Here is a 23,693-nt window from a genome sequence, read left to right as displayed (position 1 = left end):
ACATGTAACTGTCACTCAGGCAATAGTGTAGAAATGCCCTGCTCAGGTTTTCTGGAAACTAACTCCAAGGAAGAAAGATGAACAGAAATACCACTCCATCTGTTAGCCAAACTGACTGCACCAAATAATTTGAAACTTAATTGCAGAGTTGGTTACATTTTCAACATGTGATTTGCAAAGGCTGAATATTTTATTTAAATTTCTCCATATTTATTTCCTCCAAGAACCATCAGTGGTGTTTGCAAATTTCACTTTTAGAACCTGATAGATTTGGGCTGTTAAGAACCGAAAAGTTAAGAGTTAGACCCAAAAGAAAGAAGAAAATGAGGATAAAAACTATATTTTCCTTCTTCTCCTCTCCTCCTCACCCCTCCTTTAGTCTTGGCCTGTCTGTGAACGACTCCATGGATATTCACCTACAGATAGAGCTGTCAGGAGATTTAAATTTGAATTTGAGAAAAACAGTAATTAGCTTTCAGTACAAGAAGATCCCATTATATTTTAGTATAAGCATACTGTATTGGATGGGTTCTTATACTCAAAATAATTCAATATTTATCTGAAGCTCAAATTTAGCTAGGTAATATGTATTTGTTTATACTAAATCTACCAACTATTTTATTGAGATTTTTATTTGAAAACAAATGTCAAAGTTTCTCCCCTCATATACTATTATTTTATCTGGAAATTCCTAAAGTGCAGAAAAAATCATAAATTGGTGAAGGGATGGATATTTCAATTGGCATGATCTTTCTATATTTTATACATAGATCAAAACAGCAACATACAAAATTATTTTCTCTATTAAAGTAAATTTTAAAAGTTACAAAAACAACCAAGCATCTTAAGCATGCTCAAAATTCCACCAGTAGAAATTCCTTTGGGGGATCTTAAGAAGCTTGGTTGTTGTTTGTAATTTTTAAAGCCATAAATCTTAACTAATAGTGGAGGCAGGAAGAACTAATAGAAGGGGGAAGAGTTCATTTGTCAACTCTATCCTTTTCATACTTTAGACAAAAACAACAGAAGCATTCTTGACTCATATTTCTCTTACTCCAAGCCCAACTCAAGAATAAATGTTGTCAATCATTCCTTCAAAATATTAGCAAAATCTGCCCACTTCCCACCACGGTCACTGCTGGTGACCTGGCCCACCATTCCATCACTTCTGACTGATTGCAAGTGTTTCCTTTTTAGTCTTGCACGTTTCCACTGTTGTCATTCTCAGTTTTGTTCCCATACAGCATCCTGATTGTTGTTGAAGTCTAACTCTGAGATAGCCCATAAAACCCTTCAATGGCTCCCATCCCACTGGGGTCAGTCGTCTTCCGGGGCAGACTCACACCATCCCTCTGTAGGTATCGGATCTCAATTCTTCTAATGCTTCCCCATCACCTTTTCCCTGGCATATTACCAGCCCCCAGCACTTCCTGCCCTGCACCAGATACATCCCCACCTCAGGAGCTTTGCAGTTGCCTTGTCAGTCTGCAGTTGGTGTCTTCATGCTTTGATCCTTCATGTCCTTCAAAGTTTCAGTCTGAGTTTTACCTCCTTCTAAGTTGTATGTACTCCTTTCTCTTATTTTACTTACTTTTCCTGCATGGCATGCATCCTTGTCTACACTCTATATTCACTTGTTTACTTATTTTTCTTTTTGTTTCTTATCTGTTCCACTAGGATGGAAGCTTCAGGAAGACCCTATGCTTTGCGTTGTTGTATGCAGGCATCCCAGGCCTTAATGCCTAGCCCATGAAAACTACTCCATATCTGTTGATGAATGAATGAATCACAAAAGGGTCTAACAAATTGCCTTATGAGGGAGATACGTAACCAAAAATAGCATAGTCTTGGAGGAATGACACAGGACAGGTTGAAGGTGATGCAGGGTCACAGTTTGTAGCAGATCCAAGATGTGATGATACAGATGAAATTGTTGAAGACAATCAAGACAACTAGATAGGCAGATCAATATGAGTTCTTCGGATGACTCAAGGAATACTAGGGGCATTTTATAATTTGACCAAAGACAGTCATTTTATAAAATTAAATCCAACAAGTATTCATTTCTCTCATCACCATGAAAGTAATACACTATGCTTCAATCATCTCCACTCTGGGATTGCCAGTTGATTAAGTGAATATGAGAAGATGCTAGGATAATTAAAAGTCCGATTCATTCCAGGCTAACTGCATCATTTCAACATTGTACTATGAAAATATTCTTTCCACCACTCTTCTCAGGCTTGTCTTCTGCTCTATTCTCTTTCTAATTTCTGGGCCCCTTACTGCATTGCTTCTAGAAAGATCCTCCTAAAAATGATAAATCATATCATTGTGAAGCTTTTAAATAACCATTTTCCCTATTGAGGATAAACTCTGCCTCCCTCTACCTGCTCATCATGATTTCCCTTCAGTCCTTCTGCAGGCCTGCTAGTTTGAGCTTTGGCACCTTTTTTGGTGGTGCTCTCCCCTTCTCTGCAGTGGCCTGTGCTGCCTGGAGAATGTACCTGCTCTCAGAACTCAAATCAGTATCAATTCTTGGTGAATTCTTATATTTTCTTCTGAAGTAATTTATTGGTTCCTCCCCTTGGATGTCAGAAAACCTTGTTCATTCCCCTGTAGCTGCAGTTATCTTGTCATATTTGATGATTTGTTGGCATATGTGTCTGCCTAGAAGACTGGGAAGGCTAGGTCTCCAAATATTTTTACCACCAAGTATGTCTCATATAAGATATATAATAATTACATACTGCGTGGATTACTTTGGAAAGTTCAGAGGAAACTGTTCTTGCACCTGAACTGCAAAGTGTAATCAAAATGTACATTGAATTTTAAATTTTTAAAATATTTGATGGCAAAAGATATTGTCACTCATCCCTTTAAAATGCTCTCCTTCATTTTGAGTACAATTGCCCCATCATTTTTGCCACTTTCTGAAACAATTCTGTAAGGCCTCTTTGATGACTTTAGGAGGTGTTACCAAACATACCGTGAGAGCGGCTGCTAAGTGTCATCCAAGGGAATGAAGGCACATAGAAACATTGCAGCATGTTCTCTTCCACACTATGTACCACATCTGGCACCATGTGTCTTCTGCCTGTTCCTTTAGAGAAAAAATGACCATGGAAGATAAACATTTTGAATAGATTCAGTACATCAAAGTAGTCATGACTACACAACTAAAGACACTGATGAAAAAGAACTTCCAGAACTGCTTCAGAAAGTGGCAAGAATGATAGGATAAGTGTGTTTGAAGTGATAAGAGGAATATTCTTGAGGGGTGGTTAATAGCAATGTATCTTTTACTGTAATATTTTCTAAATTTAAACATTTCATTGTATTTTCATATCACAACTTACATAGTTCTTTGTAGATACTGGCTTTGCTTTTCTTGATAATTCATTGACCCTCACCAAAATCAAACCTCTTGACTTCTCATTAAGGTGTGGATGTGTCAGTTAAACCGTCGCACAAAGCTGAGAGGCATAAAAAGTCTTTCTAATGGGACATCTTTCCTGAGATGCCCAGAGGCAGGATAATCAACTTGGTTCCTCTTATACTTTACCACATTGGTCAAGCCATGTCACTGCATGTTGTCAAGCCTTGAAAGAACAAGTCCTTCATTTTAATTCTTTGCATGATTAAAGTCACCCAATTACTATTCATTTAATTAAATTGCTTTTATGATTTAATTTTAGTGAAGGAAAAAATGATCAGTCATTAAAATGATGATTTTTTTTTATTATTGCAGTAGATAACAGGAAAGAGCTTTTGAGATAAGTTTTGTAATAAAAATCCTCTTGTTAGTGAGTAAAGCATGTTACCAGTAATGAAAAAGGAGTTGTTGATATTGTTAATTAATAAGTGATGAATTAGTACAGAACCTGACACTTCATTTACCCCAGTAACACAACCCCAGGAGATTACAGAGAATAGGAGTCTGTCACTCTAGAAGAATGCGTTAGGCAAGAAGGGGAGAAAGAGAAGGAGAAGAGAGAAAGACAGGGAGTGAGGGAGGAGAAAAGAGGCATAGATAATAAAGACAAAAAAGCTTTTAAGAGAAAATAATCTAAATTTTAGTTTGCCACTCGAGCAAAACTAATTGGTTAAAGAAAATATAGGCTCTACATGATGACATGTGGAAATATCAGAATTTATTGAATAGCACATCGTTGTCTCTCTTTTATAAATTAATAATTGATACTTCAGGTTGTGTGTCATAATATTTTCCTTGTTGTGAATTTCATTAGGAGAGTCCTTCATTCCTTTCAGTGACATCCTTTGGGCTGTTACATGCTAACTTAATAATACAGTGAAAGAACTGAGGCAGTTAATGTTGGGAATCTTTTCTGAAGAGAGCTATTGTCAGGGTGTATACTTTCTGTACATCTTGTTGAATCTTTTTCCTGATTCAGGAAGAGATAGTCCTCAAGCGAGCTGCACCTCTACCCAACTGGCTAGAAATTCTCAAGTACTGCATCTTCATCTCCATTTCAACAGTCCAGACTGAAATCCATATCTGACACTACTTGGAATTAACCCAGACCTCATAGTTTAAGGACAATGTCTTTCATAAAACTATCTTTATTTTAGCCATCAGCTGCAGGCCTCAGGGCCACTCATGCATCTGCTCAAATTGTTAAACAGGAAATCATAGAGGGGGTTAAAATAAAAGCAAAGGTAATTTTTATTTGGGACTTGATTTGAGAATAGATTCTCAAATTGAGAGACGCGGGTTCATTTAGAAACAAGTGTTCCATCAACAGGAGAGAGGACAGGATTTTTAAACAGAAAAAATGGATAGTGAGGTAACTTGTTTTGAACAATTTTCAAGAGGTCCTGTTAGTTATACAGTTCCTCTGAATGAATTCAAATTGGTGCTGCAAGTGTATTCATACATTAAACTACAGATGATTGGCTGCTAAGGAGCTATAGTAAGCAGTAGGCGTTTTAAAACAGTTAGGAAGTGAGCAGAAGTCCCAGGGTTGGAAACTGTCACTTAGTAGAGTCTTGTAAGCACATTCTTCCCAAACAGCATTCTTTGTCTGAAAGTTAAAGATTGAGGGACTTAGGGCTAAGACATGAACTGGAGCCTGTCCCATGTAATCTCTGTGGCATGCGGATAAGTTTAGCTATTGCTTAATCATTTTTATTTCTACAATGTTAAGAGTTCCTATAGTCACTTCTGTTTGAAAATTTACTAGAACAACTCACCAAATTCACTGAAAAATTCTATGCTTAAAATTATAATTTTATCATAAAGAATAGACCTCAAGAATAAATACATGGGGAAAGTGCATATGCCCTGGCCAGGGAAGGCCAGGAGCACAGAGCTCCTGTGTCTCCTCCTTATGTAAACTTGGCACATTACTGGTCCAGCATGTACAGCAGTGTGTCCCTCAGGAGACTCTAAGGGGCTTTGGTATCCTGAGGTGTTATTGGTTTCATGAGATTCCATTGCATAGGACTTATTGATTAAACAACTGACCAACTGACTGAACTCTACCTGCAGTCCCCTTTCTGTCTTCTGGAGATCACACTGGCTCACAGTACCAACCCACTGGTGACTTTATTCGTCATTCTGTTAATCTGCCTGCTATTTAGGAACACCACCAGCATCACCACATTAGTGAAAGAAAGATATGCCTATCACATAGAAAATTTCCAGAGTTTTAGAAGGTCATTGCTGACAATCAGAACAATAACGTATCTTGCAGATCTCTTTTATAAAAATGTCTTGAATTTTTATGGAGTTATTTTATCAGTTCTAATAATATTTTCTAGTTGTGACTGTGTACTTATACCATGTTCTATTAGTCAACTTTTCCATTATTGCTGGACAAAGTGCCCAACACCTACAATTTAAAGGAGGAGAGGTTTAATTGGCTCACGGTATCTGAGGCTTCGGTCCATGATTGGCTGACTTCAAGGCAGGAACATCAAGGTGGAAGGGTGTAATGGACCAAAACTTCTTAGCTCATGGAGGCTCAGAAGTAGAGCAGTAGAACAGAACCAAGAGTATGGGACCAGTGACCAGATACAGATCCCAAGCTCAAGCCTCTGTGACCAATCCAAGCACATCTACTAGTGTGCTTTATTAATCCCCCAGGAGATTCCAAAACCAATCGAATTGACCGTCCACTAACCTGTCACACATTGGGAGGGCTTATGCTTGGGGAAATATAAAACATGCTCCAGGCTAAACAAACTATTTCAGGAGACAAGCTTGACATGGAAAAGACTGTCCTGCTAAAAAATATTCATGGCAAATCCCTTGGATATATTTTCCTATTGTATCCTATAGAAGCTTGAAAAGGAGGTCTGAGATGTAAGTCAAATTGTCTATTAGATTTAAACACATGCTCGTCCAAGCTTCAACTTAATTTTTGCTAGTCCGTATCATAATGTATGCTAGAATCATATCTTAGTGAGAGAGGCAGGAAACTGGTGTGGCCTGCCTGTGTTTAGAGACAAGAATCTCAGTGCTGAAGAGAAGATGCAGGGGAAGATTCGTAGAAGTTGACCATTGACCAGGCCTAGAAACATGTGTATAAACTTGATTCTAAGACAAGCAAAAGAGACCCTCTTGATGACAGGGATAAAATGAGGAACTGTGAGATAAAATCTTATTTGTGATGTTTATGGGTGTTCTAAATGTTCTTGTCTGAATATCTCTGGTCGTGAATAACTCAGTTTCCCTGGAGTCAGTTTATTCCATTCCTCATCTCTCCTTTTTTCTAGAAGGTTCTTCTTTGACCCAAGCAAAGAAAACATTCTGGTAACCTCAGGGGTCTATTTATCCTTCTATAAAACAGTCACCAGAGGAGTGTGAGTCCCTTTCATGGCCCCTGAACCTCTGCCTCCCACAGGTTAGACCAAGCAGTTCTTGCCTGTATCCTTCAGAATTCTGACTTCTTCTGTCACTGAAGTCACCTTTCTAGATTTGACATTGATTAGCAGAGTCTTAATAGATTAATCCCTCTATCAGAGAGACTGAAACTGGACACCTGCCACTTCCTAAATGAATATATTAACAAACTTCTTTGAAGCTCAGTTTCTTCCACTATAAAGTGGAAATACCAGTATCTCCCTCATGTGATACAGTCAGATCTATGTGAAATTATGCAGGAAAATAGTAAATATTTAATATACATAGTGTGTTACTAAGGTGCAAAGTATACCAGCTTTACCTGTGAAACTAATAATATAAATTTACAAAAGCAGAACTGCCTTAAATTTAATATCTTATGATAAAAACAGTTTACTAACTTATGATTTTGGGACTAACCTGTGAGTTCTGAGGACCTTGGATAGCCCCCTCAGGCCCTGTGTTTGCTGATGATAACTAGAGCTCTCACTCATGTCTGGCTATCTGTATTCTGTGGTTCTGGATAGGTGTTCTCGCCATTCTTCTGGTCATCCTGGGCTACTCCAGACACTGGGGGCTCCAGGATTCCAAGGATCAGTCAAAGGGCAGGTCCAAATATCCACTCATGTCATGTTACTCCTGAAAGTCCCACTGCCTAAAGAAAGAGTTTGTGTGGGGCAGCAACACCAAAGGTCCTGGATGCAGGGAGAAAGAATGTTGTTTAACTTTGTAGTCTTCTCCAGACTACAATTATCTCTCTCAAAATTATACTAAAGGTAACTGTGAAACCTGTGTTACTCTGTGGAAGACTAAAATTTTGTTCATCTTCCTGCATGTTGATGATTCTCTATTTCAGGGCGTGTGTATGACTAAGACCTGAGAGAAGGGAGGAATGGTGGAGAAGAAAGGAAGAGGGAGAAGACATGGAAGGAGGGGAGAGAACTAGCATATTCAGTCTGAGTAAAAGCTCAAGTTCCAAGTGAGCTTGACAGTCTTATATCATATAGGCAAGGTGACCAGAGGGAGTGCTCAGCTCAGGTGTGCCCTCATCTACCACATTCCCTGAGACAGTACGGGCACCAGGTTTTTCCTAGCCAAGTTTGGCCATGTTTGTCCTTCTTCCAATTGTCCCTCTTGCTGTACATACACTATGTGTTGAGCGTTGTCCACAGGGTAGGTACTAGCCTGGGTTCAGAGAGGAGTAGTACTGCAGTGTTACTTTTTTCTCCTATGCTCATAGACAAACCATTTTGATCTTACATCTGTTTGACGGAGGCATCACGTTTGGTGGTTTCAAAGGTATCCTCCAGCTGTGATATTGTACACTTTTACAATACTATACCCTTTGTTCTTTCCCTTTTTAAACTTAACCACCTTTTGTCCAACCTCTTTAGCTCATACCTTATTGCTTTGATGACATCCATCAATGGGTGAATGGGAATACGGACCTTTTTTAAGAAATCCATTAATAGAGTTGATTTCTGTGAGCAGGGATCTTTTCATAGTCTTTTATATTTTATCACATGAAGAGACTTGGGGTTTTCCATTTCATGTAAGACACAGTGGTCAGTATATTCAGAGTGTCTATGTTATGGTTGAGAATCCTGGGAGATTTGCTTAATGAAAATAGGAGGTTATCCTACTATACGGCAGGGATCAGGCTTCTTCTCCTTATACTTGTTTTAAAGTGGAGTTATTCATTAGATGTAGAACAGGAAGAATTGCATTAGCTATGGAATGTTGGGCATTTACTTGCTCTGTGAGTTTCAGTTATCTCCTCTACTTATCAGCATCTACCTAGCAGGGTTCTTGTAAGGAGCAAGGTATAAGAGTTTCTGTAAAAGCCACACTCAGGCCTGTCTCTTTCTGTAACTTCAAATATTTGCTGTTGTTTCTCCCTTCAGACCTTTGCTGATCTGACCAAATGAGATCATGTATGCTGGCTGCATTGTTTTCAAACTATAAAAAAATAATGAATTACTATTACTGATGCCACACCATGCTGTAAGAGCTGGAAATTCTAGAAGCTTCCCTGAATCAGAAGTCCTTGGCTATGTTAGATTGCAGCCTTTACATCTAGTTTAGAACTTTGCTAAAATTTTGTGCTGTCTTATCCACACACTTCCCTGGACTGGTCATCACACAAGTGGGGCTATGCAAATGAAGTTAAGTTATAAAATATTAGGTAATGCAGTAAAACCATCTGCACAGATTATTAATTCAATAATGATACATTTAGATTATAGCATTTGGGTACATTCCACTTAGCACATCAGTGGGGTCCTAGACTTGGGCTTGATATAATCCCGTACTGACATTTCCTCCTTTTTAAAAATTTTCCACCTCTTTGAGAGAAGAATACTATTGCCAAAGGACTCTTAGATATCTGAAATGCATTATATGAGCACAAAATATTTTTTATTTATTTTTTGACACAAAAATTTTTATTTCCTTTGGTACCTTGATTTTTCTCCTTGGAAGTTCTATTTTTTAAATGTTTCAAGTAAACACCATGTTATGGTTTATATCTGGGTGTTCCCCCAAAGCCTCATGCGGCCATGGGGCAGGCTGTTAGAGTTTGATTATTATGGGTATGAGAGCTACATCTGCCCTGGGGTGGATAGTTTGCATATGTAAGGGAGATGAAAAGGGTGCTTGAGGGCATTCCTCCCCCATTCCGCCCTGGTGTGTGCTTGCTGCTTTTGCTGTGTTCTGCAGACATGAGCTGTAGCTCTCCGCCATGTGCCACTCTGCCTTATAATCTGCCAAGTACAGACTGAAACCTCCACAAACTGTAAGCGAAATAAACCTTTTCTTCCTTAATTTTGGGCGTCAGGTATTTTTGTCCCAGCAGCGAGAGAAAAATAACCGAGACACACCATCCTTTTTTTTGTGCTTTTCCAAGAGAGCTGTACGATTCTTTTTGACTACCCACTGAAATAGCACCCATTGGCTTCATTGATCTAAAAGGATTTGGGATTCCCAGGTGATCAGAGAGTATTTATACACTAACTATATTCATACACGTTCCTAGTGTTCCCTCAGTATCTGTATTTTTAAAGCACTGGATTGTGGAGGGCTAGCCAGGGTCATGAGCTCATCAGAAAATCAAAGACTAAGTCTGTACAGTCTGTGGTATTCAGAAATGATTCACTTCTAGAGGTGAAGTCATTAGAGCTCATAAAAAGGGAAGCTTTCGAATCAATGGAAATCAAGCCTATGTGATGATCCAAATCAGTCTTTGGGGATCTGAAGGATGAGAGCATGATGCGAGTGAGCACCTTATAGTCGGCCTTACTCTGAAAAGCACAGGTTACCTCCAAGTGGGGACAGTGAGATAGGGTCAAGGCTTTAATTATCATTATGAGTCAGAAACGATTCTAACAATTATTTTCTAAAGAGTATATATGTGTTTTTGTGGGAATAAAGAATCAACTGCAAGTAATGAGAGAGATTTGAGTATGAGACCCACCTGCCAAGGGGACCTCATAAAAGCAACCCTAGGGATGGAATTCTGCAGTGTTTTGGTTGCATTTTGATTAAGCAGTGTTTGATAGACTAAGGGAATAACAATTTTGGTGCCGTTACTGCAGTAGAAAAATATCACATGAGTTATAACGAATGATGAGTTATATGTGTCCCCCCTTTACCCTCATTACAGCTGAGAGCAGCTGTGAAGAGTGTCCCTGTGCCCTCCTAAAGCTGAAGGAACAGCTTTCCATGCAAGGTAAAGGATGGTTCTCCAGCCACTATATGTACTTAACACAAAAGGAGAGGAAGGATAAAAGAGGCAGGGAGGTAATTAGTTAGTTCTTTATGACTAATTTAGGAGGCTGGATGTCCAAATGGTCTGGCCCAGGCTCTCGTGTTACCCTTCTCCTCTTGGCTATCTTACATCATGGTTACTGTGTTTTTGGTTTTTGGTTTTGGTACCGGGAATCAAACTTACGACCTTGCACTTGCCAGGCAGGCACTGTGCCACTGAGCTGTATCCGGCCCTACCTTACATCATGGTAAGACCCCATGTGTACCTGTCTGTGCAGTCTTTCTTTCTCCTTAAAAAAAGCCCTGTTAGAATTCAATCATGTAATGACTTAGGGTCTAGTTTCATCATTTTTAAAAGCTTCTATCTCAAAACATCATAATCAGGATGAAGTTTCCACCTTCTTAATATCATTATGGATTAAACTGCTGCATGAATTTTGGGAAACAAACTGTATCCAAGTCATATGGAGGGATAAGAGGAAGAGGAGATAAGAAATAAAGGGGAGGGGTGGGGAGAAGAGAAATAGATGGGAAGGAGTTTGACACTGATAAATCTGGAAGGATTGATTCTAGACACAATGGCAGGTGTTTGAATTTGCCTTATCTCTAGTTCCCTGACCCTGGAGAAAGAATTGTGAGTGAAATAACCTCATTCAAGGCAGTATAAGTGGAAGGAACTACCTTCATGCTTCAGGAAGTAAATTCATTGAGAATTTCCAAGTTCTTATTGGAATATTTTAATAAATAATTCCATTTTTATGGTGAATTATCAATCAAATGGAAATGCAAGCTAAGTAATTGGAACTTTGAAAAGCCTGAGTCTGCACTGCATAATACTGGTAGTTCTCATTCTGCTCCAAAGGTGCCAGTAGTATCGACTTCCCAGGCCACTAAATCCCCAGGTCGGAAGTCAAGGTTAAGGCTAAAATTGCAAAAGTATTGGAAAGAATGTTTAGGCCTGAGTCCTGTCCAGAGCAGTTGTTCCAAATCCACCTTTCCGGTGCTGAAGCCTGAAGAAGATAGAAGCAGGGATCCTCCTTCCCTCCTATGTTGCCTCCTGGCCTTAACCAGGTTCCTCTTAATTGCTTTCTATTTCCTCTTCAGTGACATTTATCGTCATTGCCTGCCCTTTTCTTTGCTGGGGAACTATCAGCACCACCACTCCTCATCATCTCTGACCTTCAATAACCTTTTCTCCATTGAGGATCTCTGAAAATTCTCCCACAGGCAGGTGAGAGCTCAGTGCCTACCCGCTGAGAGATGTTTCCCAGCCTCCTTAAGGTAATGATCGTGTGATTTTTTTCTAAGCTGCCTTGTCTCTATCCTACTCCATGCAGAATTTTCACAGCAATTTTTATCTGAGAATAAAATATTACAGAGAATTTCCCTTATGGATATTTTTCTACTGGCTAGCCATGGTCTGGCTTCAATAAAGGTAGCATACCCAGTCTGTGATATTATTAGCCCTTACAGACAGTGCAATTATGGACAAAGAAGATGCAGAATGGCTGATGTGTACGTTGCCAATAGCATTTATCATACTATATCTCTCTTACTGCAAGTTTCATTATCAGTGTAGGTCTAAGGGCACAGAATAGCAACCAGGGTTTTATTGAAAATTGTTGATATCTGATGACATCTATATCTTAACCTATGCATCCATATAATAACTAGATACCTTGGTAGTTTTACCTCAGAGTCATTTATCTTTTCTTTCAGAGCATTCTTAGGTTGACGGTCATATTTGCTTCTGCTTTTTGAAAGAGAGTGGAAGTCCAGGAACCCAGTCATCAGTCCTCATTTGTCCCCTTATTTGGTGTCAAGGGACACACTGAGGACTCAAGCAGATTGATAAAATTCAGAAGAATCAAAACTCTTGGAGTGAATACAATTAGGGGTGCCTGGGTTATTTGTCAGAAACTCAAAGTCTAATGTGGAATTAAATGATGATTCTTCAAACATACTCTCATGAAGAGTATCAGTGACATTTCAACCAGTGCTGCTTATATGATAGTATATTGGCAGTGTGTGTGATTATAGTCAATGAAATGGGTATAAAACTTGCCTCACAGTAAGGGCAATAATATTTCACCTGCTTTGTTTTCCTTTCATAATTGTTAATCACTATAAAGATTCTCTTACTATTTCAATCTTTCTCCACTGTGAAATGGTTCTGGTTGCCTAGTATTGGCCCAGAATGCTCAGGAATGGTGTTCTAATCTTCAGGGCAGTTACAGGAAGAAGCACTGTAATTTCAGATCCCCTGCCCTCCCTAAACTGCCTGTAATCTGCATCTGCATGACTCCCCACAAAGGTAGGCAGAATGACCGCTTCCTGCCATATTTGAGCCTTAGAATATCTTTTCTGTGAATGGAACACTGGTTACTATGATTCTGCCTCCTCAGCGGCCCCTCAGAAACCTTCCCTGATGAAGTCCTGCCACCACCTAAAACTCTGCTAGCTTCTACCACATTATCCTTGCATTTTAAGATGATAGTCTTTAAATCATTTGGTGCTCTGGATGCTTCCACAAGCTCCATCAGGTACCTCCTTCTGTTCTGTTTCTTTCTGAATGAGATGATTCTCCATTGCCTTGAGGGCCTTAGAATACACTAGTTTGAATTCTGTTCTCCTTTTAACAATGCCTGTAGGGAAAGGGCATAAAAGTCATTAGCTGTTTTCTTACTCACTCATCCTATTGTAGATAGGATACATTCCTGTTGAGATGAACAAAATTAGATTCAAGACTGTCCTGCTGATCAAGTATCTACTTATGAAATCATCACATGCTGTTGAGCACCTCGCCATTGCATTTGGCTGATGTTTCCCTTTCACTTGCGTGTGCGCAGGCTGTTGTATACTGTGGAACATTCTCTTGTGAAACTCTTTTCTTGCTTTTCTTTTCCTTTGTACCGGTCAAATCCCATTCCTCTAGACCCAGGGCATACTCTATGTTCTTCAACTTCTCACCCTCTCCTTTCTCTTTTAGATGCTTCCTCAAAGCATTTTGCTCACATGAGGCATCGTGTGCATCCTTCTCTGCCCTTAGCTGCTAGCACACATGCAAACACTGTACTCATTGCATCAGTACATGAATCTTCTGAGAGCAGGGCCATGTGTTGTTTTTTGTTTCACCTCTGGTACTAGAAACTAAACTAACTAAAATGATGCAAATGAATTGTCTCCTGACCATGACTATCCTGAATAGTGCATAATGTCACACACACACACATATAATAGAGATAGATAGATAGATAGTGACACATAAGTAAATTAACAATATAGGCAATGAAAAGAAATGTCCTGGGACAGTCCAGGCAGGTACACATGTGTGCTAAGGAAAATGACTATTCTAACACCTTTAGGTGGGTGAGAGAGAGAGAATCATAGTGAGCTGAAGACACTGGGAAAGGTTTCTTAGGTTTCTTTGTAATTTAGCTGGACGTTATATCATCGCAAAAGTTTGAATAAGCACAGAGGAAAGCAAAGAAGGCCTGTGAACAGAAAATATGATAGGAGTAACTGTGGCACCTGTGGGTTGGTTTGGCTACAAGGGGGAAAAAAATCCAAACTAATGGCTTCTTATGGTTTTCTCAAATTTATACTTCTAAATGGTAACAACTCTATTATTTTATATCTTTTCATCTAGTGATGGTCATAGATTGAATTATACTCAGTGGCAAATAGCATTGTAAAGGAGATTCATTGTGTTAGTCAAAATATATTTCACTGGTAATAATTTACGTTTGGTACCAAATGTTAGGAAGACCATAAGAAGGAGGAGGAGGAGGAAGATGATGATTATGACACTGGTGACAATAATGGTACTTACTGAATACTCACTTTGTCCACACATGCATAAAATATTTAAAGTATACTAATGCTAATGTTCCCAATAACTTCAAGTTAAATATTGTGTGTGTGTGCATGTGTGTGTGTGTGTGTGTGTGTGTGTGTGTGTGTGTGTGTTACAGGTAATTGAACCCAGGGAACATTGAGCTACATCGTCAGCTCTTTAATTTTTTTTTCTTTTGTATTTACAAGGTCTTGCTAAGTTGCTCAGGCTGGCCTTGAATTTGTGATCCTCCTACCTCAGACTCCCAAGCATTCAGGGTTATAAGCATGTGCCTCTACATCTAGTGAAAGCAGGAAAATTGAGCTACCTTAAGACTAGTGGAGGTTGAGTTGTCTGTCCCATATCATACAGCAGCAGTACAGGGGAGCTGGGATTCAGAGGATAGGCCTATTACATTCCAAGGTCCAGGTTTTCATTCTGTAAAGCCCTAATGGCCAAGGACCAAGCAAATACAGGAAAGAAAGAGCACAGCTTTCATATGATAATATGTGCTTAACTTGCACCTCTGCTTAAGTGTAAATGTAGTTTTCACCAGCTCAAAGTTCAGTGCAGTGTAAAGCCAATACATTTACTCAGGGCTTCATCCCATGTGAGAACACAAATATGTAGGCTTAGGCAATTATTTTCTTAGTTAATGACTCAATTACCATCTTAAGATTTGATCCCGATTCCCGAAGCATCTCCCCCTGCAAACTAGTTCCGTGTTGGAAGCACAAAACCTCATTTCCAGGCCTTCCTCTGTAACCGCTGCTCTGTGTTTCCCTGTGACAGTGTCCCAAGAAAGGGACATTTACCTGAAGGTGAGACAAACACTTGAAACCTCATGACCCTCTTAGCACAGGGATTGAAAACCTCTTAGCTATCACCACAAATTTATATTTGCTGTTAGAAAATTGCTTTGGGAAATGATGTGGATCACAGAAGTAAATTTTCTGTCAAGATAAACTTTAGTAGTGAGCGGAGCAGAATTTGGCGGGGGTGAGGCGGGGAGATCCCTAGGTATTTTATCTCATTTTTATTAACATTCTTTAATATTTACCACAGTCGTACTTTGTGAGCCAAGCTGTTAGTGCAAGCACTGAACTACAGAGAAGATTCAAGAATTTCTCTGGAGAGGGTACCTTCAGTTTCGTTTTACAAACAGAAGCTGTTGGTAGCAGATGTGCTTCAAAGACCTGGCAGTAGTTAAAAGAATTAAGGTGACAAATAAAATCTCTAAAACCCCATCACCCAGATACCAGCAATCCACTGCCTCTGGACTGGCCCAAATTCTTCAGCTTGTTTCCAGAAATTGCTGTTATGCAGTCTGCACAGATGGTGGAGTTCTTGGACAAGAGAGAGAGGGAGGAAGCTCGGCAGGGCACCAGCTTGAAGCACGATTCTTCTTCTCCTTCTTCTGCTTTTTTTCCAAAAGGCTGGGCTTGGTAGAACATAAAAACAAAAGCAGATCCTTTCTTTCAATCGCATCACCCTTCATCCCACTGCTCTGGGTTTGGTGACCCTGGATAAACACGTGGAGCCCAGCAAGCTGCATGGTACTGGACGTGTGTGTGGATTTTGCTGGAATTGAGGGCTGTGTGTCTGTGGAGTCCAAGAATACTATCCCACAGTAACAGATACAAGACCAGAGTGGGAGCCAGTGGTTGGAGGCTCAAAGAGCAACACGTGCCCTCTTGATGATGATGATAGGAGGGAATAAGTGACGATCATTGCATTGAGTTAAAATTCTGTTTCTGTCTTCTTCCAGAAGTCTCTATTTAAGCTCTCAGAACATCAGAAAGGTATATGCTACTGGGGAGAGGTATGCTCAGAGAAAGCAGACAGGGTATGGAATCTGTTGACAGAAGAACCAGTATATTAATAATAATAGTAATAATAATAACAGTAAGACAGTCATTTGAAGCACATCTCAGAGTATCTGTTATGGTAGGTCCTGTGAGAGGGGTGTTTGTCACTTTCTTCTTAACTAAATGTTCTAGCTAACCCCAGTGATGGGGGAGACTGTTGGTCCTTCACTCCATTAACTCTATTGTTCTGTACTATGACTTCCTGTACTAATTGCAAAACCAATTCTTCCATCTGCAAAGATAATGCTAATGTGGCTGACCTAGGGTTCTCTTTAACTCACCTCCTAGAGCCTCTTCTTAGTTTCTACTCTTAGAAACCAAGTGCCCCTGGGACCATTCAGTCTCCTAAACACAGCATGTACCTATGTGCATGGAGGAATGGGAATGGAACTAGTGTTGATTGAGAATTTATTACTGGCCAGAAATTTCTACAGAGGTCATGAATATTACCTCTCATAATCTTCATAGAAGTCTGCAAGGAAGCCATGTGTATGGTCACTGTAGAGGTGTTGAACACGAGGTTCACAGAGCTGACATAAGGACCTGCCTAGGGACACTTGTCCCACTTGGGTAAGACTATATTACACAGTGGGGAAACAAGTCAAATGAAACTAGGGCTCTTCTGTCATGGGGCAAGCAGCCCTCTCTGTCTAGTCTTGCAGTCTCCCTATTACGTATTTGCCCAATGCTGCAGTCATGAGGCACTTAATTCAGAGCAATGACTCACAGCAGGAATTAAAGAAGTTGGAGCTTGTGGCCCTCACAAATCACACTGTGCATCGCCAACCACATAACTCATGTCCCCACTCTCCTTAGAGTTTCTACCATGTTAAATTTTTGCACAGAACCTCACAGCTTTTGAGATTCTTTCACTCATATTATCTCATTTGATCTTGACCATATTCTTGCGAGACAGGTTGTCCAGGGATTATCTTCTAAGTTTTGTACCTGAGGGCCCTGAGCTCCAGATAGGTAGGGATTTATCTAAGCCAGCAAATGGCAGTGGCAGGACCAGCATACTGTGTATTAATTCCACATCCCATTTGAAATACATCGTGAAGCCTCCAAATAAAGACAACTCTGGAAAATGATGCTTCAGGAAGAGCTGATAAGAGCAAATCTTCTGAATGAATCTCTAGCTGTCCAAATGCTCTCTGAATCCTAGTTTTCATGGTCAAAGTACCTGTAGTTCCCCTTTGACCCTCCCAAAGCCTTGAGTGGTGTGATGCTTTTGCTTTTCACAATTGTCGCTGCTTCATGTGTATCAGTATGCACCTTATTCTTTTCCAGCCTTTATTTCATTATTACCCTCCCCAAGAAAAAAAGACTTTAGAATTTTTTTCCTGATCCTTTATTCACACTGAAATTTTGACAGCTTACAGGGAGAGTATCTGTTTGTGTGCTACCAGTACACCTGAGCGGTATTAGATTTTTTTTTTTTTTTTGCACCCAGACAATTGCCCTTGGAGGAAGCTTGATAAATTCACCACTTTGCCTGTTAGCCCCATAGAGAAGAATGTGTTGGAGATTATTCTTACTTCCCTTCCCTTTAAACTCCACACCTTCCCTACTAAGTCAGCGAGACAGAAGAAAAGCCAGAATTCACCACCCCCAGTTTAAGAAAGAATGGTCTGCATGGGTACAATTGACTTGCCCAAGAGCCAGGAGCAAACTGGCAAAGGTAGAATAGAGGTTCTGCCCCTTAATACCCAACCTTCTTTCCCAGAAGAGGTCAGCCTTAGCTATGTACTTCGCTTTGTTACATTTGTGACAGCAGCATCAACCCATGGTTCTTTGTACCCAAAGAAAAAGCTTCTTAAAATTAACACCAGTAAATCTGTTACCACTGAAGATGTATACTTAGTGTCCTAGCTGCTAGTATGATTTAACATTATCAATATCAAAGAAGAGATTGGGAGTCGGATAACGACTGCAAGCTGTGATTTTCCACCTTCAGACACTGAATACAGGTAGCACCCAGAGTGGAAATGAGTTTACGCTGCCTTACCAGATACCCACATGGACAGTGCTGCCTCAAGCTGGTCGCTAGCTGTCAGTTTGTGTGAAAACAAAAAGATCATGCCATCCCACATGTGCCCATGATTATGTGCATGTTCACATACATGTTGTTCTGGTGGAGCAGATTTGGCAGGGCTGCCTGACCACAGTGGTCAAACCAAGCTTTTGAAGAACCAAATGAAAGTTGTATATAGGCTAAATAAAACTGGGCGAGTTGTAAAGCTTGAAGGAGTCCATTTGTGGCTGTCCTACCTCCAGCCTCAACTTTTAGTCTCTGTAACCTCCTTTCCAGCCCAACACTTTCAAGAAATGGTGGGATCATGGCTTTGGAGAACAGCACCCCTGGTTATAGTCTGCTTCAGTCCTTCCGTAGCTGTATGACTCATATTTTATCATTTAATGCACTGAAAAGACACCAATTTAGTTCATGCTGTGTGCCAGTCATTCTTCTCAATACTTTACAAAGAATAATTAATTTCATTTTTGTTTGTTTGTTTGTTTTTCTGGTACCAGGAATCAAACTCACAACCTTGCGCTTGCCAGGCAGGCACTGTGCTGCTGAGCTAAATCCCCAGCCCCAGAATAATTCATTTCAATCTCAGTCATAACTTATTTAGCTCTCACAACCCCAGAAAAGATGAAGAAACTTGCCAAAGTCACTCAACCAGAATTCAAAGTCAAGTTCCATGACTCCCATGACCCATCCTACTATAATGACCTTAGATAAATCATTGGACCTCAGTTTATCTATTTTTAATATGGACATAAAAAAATAAAATAAAATGGACATGATGCTACTACTCTTAACAAGGGGGGATGAAGGTTGATTGCAGGGTTTAAATTAGATAATGTTAAGGAGTTAAGAGGTTGCCAAGTACCTAGGAAGTGAAGTATATAACAAGCACTCCCAAGGGTCGGGGATTACCTTTCATAAAGGGATACGTAAGAAATGGTGGCACCTTCTGCACACTCTAGGATGAGTCTGGCAGAGCTAGGCTGGCCTGCTCCTCTGGCTAGGGTCTCACCTTCACTGATAAAGTCATTTACAAGTAAAATGGTTCTATTGTTCACTCAACAAATACTGTGCTTAATCCCTGGAAAGAAATGGTGAGCTACTTTGAATGACTGAAGCAATATAATTAGAACTTTAGAAGTCTGAGTGCTACGTTATCTTTAGTACCATTTCAGTTACAATGCATTGTCTCTTCTTCCCCACAGTGTGTTTATTTTTGTCTTTTTTGTACCTTTGTGATTTTTTTTTTAAATAATGTGCAAAAAAAGAATCAATATGAGAGAACTCAGATAAAAATGGCCTGGACAGAAAGTAAAGGAGTGAGGCTGAATTCCAAGAAAAACTATGATTTTTAAATTAAAAATTTTAAAAAAAAGAAAGCCCTGCAGACTCAGTTGTGGGGAAATATAGATTTCTCTGAAATGCAATCACCAAGGAACAGTGATACAAAATCACAGTGTGCGAGGTTGTGGTGCCGCTGAGGGGTAGTGACAGAGCTGCCTTGGCCAGGTGAAGACAGATTGTTGTATTGTTCCACTAATTGTGTGTAACTTGGCTTTTCCAGAACTTTGTGTGGCAAATTAATGCAGCTCCCAAATGCTTCTGAGCATTCTCACTTTCATTCAAGGCTTCCTACAGTATCTCTGAGAGGTCTCTGCCATATAGTTTATAATATTAAGAATTCTCAGGTGATGGTAAACACCTAAAAGTACATGTTTTTTTAAGAGAAAATTGGTTTAAGGAGGTAAAATGTGCTTCATGATTTGATTTCTATCCTGCCTTTAAAACCCATGAACAATGTAGTGAGTCTTCACTGGTACTTGAACCTTCACCTGTATCATTTCATTTAGAGGAACAAGGCAGGATTTCATGTCCAAATATACATCGCCCAGCTGTGTTAGTGCAGGAAATTCTAGCATTAGAGTGATTGCTCTAGGTTACCCTCCTCCCCACCAAAGTCCTGTGTAAGCTGCAAAAATCTCTAAGTAGAGCCATCACAAATCATCGATCAATATTCTACTAGGATTTAGTTTTCACACTCTTGGAAGAGACAGTCGCAAAGCTGTTGATGGCAGTGAGCAGAGAGGATGGAAACATCTTGTGCTGAAGTATTTGAGAAGTGTTGACATCTTTAAGGATATTTCTTTCTTAGCCATTGTGGAAGCTTCTGTAGCAAAGACAATAGCGTCGGGCATGGCGCATGTATGGGACCACAAAAAAGGGCAGAAGTGAGATAGTGGTGCCAAACTTGAGAGTTTCTGGAGTCCATTTGGAGGAAGATTCCCAGGAGCATATATGCAATGTGCTTCCATGACTGCTGGAAGGATTAGGGATGTGAATACTGGGAGCAGGACCACCTCGACCTCATAAGTGTGCAACCCTTCTGCGGAGAAAAGAAAACTCATAGAGGGGAAGGGACACCTAATGCAAAAGAAACATTTCTAGCTGCCCCATCCAGCAGTAGAAATGAATGATCTTAGGCAAGCTGCATGACATCATCAGACTGAAGTCTTCTTGTCATAAAACCGGACAAGTTTGTGTTTGCCTTGTAAGATGCATGGGAGAAGGAAAACAAGACAATAATCAGAAATATTGTGAACTACGCAGTGCTCAGAAGGAAATTCTAAGCACATCCGTACTTGGACATGTTTCTCCTACCTGTGCCACCAGGGGGAGTCACTGTGGTAGCAGCAGGAGGAAGAAGGCCCTCATTTAACCCTGAGCCCATCCAGCCCAGCCACCTGCCACCATGTGCTTTTTAAAGAGCTGCAGTCAGGTCGTGTATCTAATAAATCACTAAGCAGTGATGCTATGATTCTGAGACCTTGTAGTTCAGTGCTTCTCCACCTTGGCTGAAATTTGTAATCATCTGGAAGCCTTAAAAATATCCTCACCCCTCCCCAAGGCCCCACCCTAGCCATATTACATCAGAATCTCCTGGGGTAGGAGCAGGCGTGGCTCCCAAGAGGTTCAACTGTACCACTATCATTGAGAAAAATTGTTCCATCAGGGTGAACAACAGGCAAAGAGGAAGCAGCTGGAAAAAAATTTTTTTTCTCATAAAGCAGGGGGAAAATGGCTTTCCAATATTATATTGTAAGGAAGCAAATCTCCAACCTGGTAAATCATAATAAAGAAAGAACATAAAATATTGTAAAATAGCTATTTGTGGGCAATGTAAAGGACAAAAATTGAAATTCTCTCTTCTTGCTCTCTCTCTTTTTAAAATCTCATCCTCTCCTATCTCCCTTCCCCACCTCACCTTTCTCTTCCTCTTGCTCTCTCCTTCCTCTCTCTCTTCTCTTTCCCGCCTCCTATAACTAAAGAGGATTCAACTCCTAATATCAGTTGTAGCCACTTACAATGTGGTAAGTAATTTTAGGCATTGTAAACAAATATTTTCCTGTACTTCTTCCAAGCCTGCCCTATTCCTCAGTCACCTCTGTCAGCACTTTTTATTGGCCCCACTTTCTAGCCCTGTACCTTAGGTCTCACAGGTGGGTGAGTGTAAGATGTGGGCTCTGTCACTTTAACTCTTCCTGCCCTTTGTAAAAATCCCACCCCCCTAACATACACCACAAATCTAATCTTTCTTTCCTACTTCTAAAAAGCCTCTGTCTCCCTAAATTATTTTACGTATATACCTTTTCTCATTCATACACTGGAAAGTCTGATGATTTAGAGCGTCTTTGTTGTTTTTTTTTTTTTTTTTTTTTTTTTTTTTTTTTTCTCCGGTACCGGGAACCGAACTCACGACCTGCGCTTGCGAGGCAGGCACTTTTGCCACTGAGCTAAATCCCCAGCCCCTAGAGCGTCTTTGAAATGGGAATTCGGAAGATTTCAATTTTCTGGTTAAATGACACTAGCTTGAAAACCACTTTGGGTTCATGTTTTATGTTAGGGGGATGGTAAAATAAAAGCCCAGAAAAGAAAGCTTTCTCAAGGACTGGGTGAATTGTCCTAAAAACAGACAGACAGAGGCCCATTGAAATATGATTCTAGACTTTCACAAGGCATGTGGATATCAGCGTGTGGTTTAAAAACCAAGGCTAACTCTAGCCTCTGTTATTCTGGCAGCTTGCTTGACCTTCCGAACATAAGTGTTTTGAGTCACAGGACTGGTCCAACGTGCAGTGCGTTCTACTGAAAGTGAGCTATTTCCCTCACAATGCCATCCACCATGATTTTCAACCATTTCCTTGTCCACCTGGCTCCAGATGCATTGGTTTGAGATGCCAGCATCTCCAGCCAGTCCTGCTGCTAACATTTGAGATCATTTCCTTGACTAATAATGCCCACCCTACTCAGTAGACTGAGCACATTGATTTTTTTTTTTTAATGGAGGTTCAGTCTCACCTCAGACACATTCCCGTAATAGCTGGTAAGGAGGAAGCACAGGCAGGTGGGCTGGATTTGTTAAGACTCCAGAACACTTCTTGGAAGGAATAGCAAGCTTCTCATTGTGCTTTTTATTAACTTAATCTCCACTCTTGACTCTTTCTCTGATTCCTAAATAAGGTATCGCTAAAGAAAAAAGTGGGCCAATTGAGGGTTCTGACTAGTTTTGTCCTAGCTAATTTAAGTTTCGCCATATGGTCTTTGAAAAGCTTGTGCTAAGTACAGGTCTTTTGCTGATTAGCAAACAACCTGAGAGTTTTAAATTTAGATTTCCAGTTCTCTGACAAGAGAGAAGATGACCAAACGGGAATAGATCTCAGGAAATCAAAAGATAATTCAAAGAGACCGTTCTGCAAAGTTGGTACTATGTGCTGGGGATTCTCAGCCGCAGCCCTGTTGGTGTTGTGGGTTAAATAATCCCTTGATATTGACAATATTCTGTGTACCAGAGCACGTTTAGTATTATGACCTCTCCCCACCAGATACCATTAGCTTTCCCCACCATCCATGCCTAAAAATGAAAAATGTCTCCAGACATTAATAAAAACATTGTCCACTGGGTGGCAGGTTTTCCATTGGTTGGTAACCACTTGCATAGACATGGCTCACGCCATCAGGAAGAAAGAAATGTGATTAAATCCCTGACAGTAACATATGGGTGTCTGTACATTACTCTCTCTGAATTCAAAATCCTCTTGTAAGAACTGGATGATTACTGGCCATTTCTTCTCCTGAATACCTCTGAGAAGTCTTCTATTGGCAGAGTTATGCATTACTTCATTACCAGAAGCCAGAACAAATGAAGTCATGGCCAAAATTCCTGTCCTGGCACATTACACCCTTGGCATCTGACAGAAGCATGTTAAACATATACTCTGTGCCGGGGGCTGGGGGTTTAGCTCAGTGGCAAAGCGCCTGCCTGGCAAG

At 40.2% G+C, this 23,693-nt stretch overlaps 2 protein-coding genes across 3 annotated transcripts in view; one reads left to right on the top strand and one right to left on the bottom strand.

Moving 5' to 3' along the window:
* The window catches only part of Ctnna2 (catenin (cadherin-associated protein), alpha 2), a 1,070,661-nt gene that overhangs the window by 702,799 nt on the left and 344,169 nt on the right, over positions 1-23,693 (top strand). The window lies entirely within an intron of this gene.
* Lrrtm1 (leucine rich repeat transmembrane neuronal 1) overlaps positions 15,482-23,693 on the bottom strand; it is a 15,267-nt gene continuing 7,055 nt past the window's right edge. The window contains exon 3 of the mRNA XM_013514747.1: positions 15,482-16,323. The gene's annotated coding sequence lies outside the window, so the exon portion shown is untranslated. The remainder of the gene's footprint in view (positions 16,324-23,693) is intronic.

Source organism: Chinchilla lanigera, unplaced genomic scaffold (genome assembly GCF_000276665.1).
Source record: "Chinchilla lanigera isolate Chin_1 unplaced genomic scaffold, ChiLan1.0 scaffold00023, whole genome shotgun sequence".
NCBI classification, from domain to species: Eukaryota; Metazoa; Chordata; class Mammalia; order Rodentia; family Chinchillidae; genus Chinchilla; species Chinchilla lanigera.
Note: the sequence above shows the minus strand (reverse complement) of the source record. Positions and strands in the feature narration are given on the sequence as shown.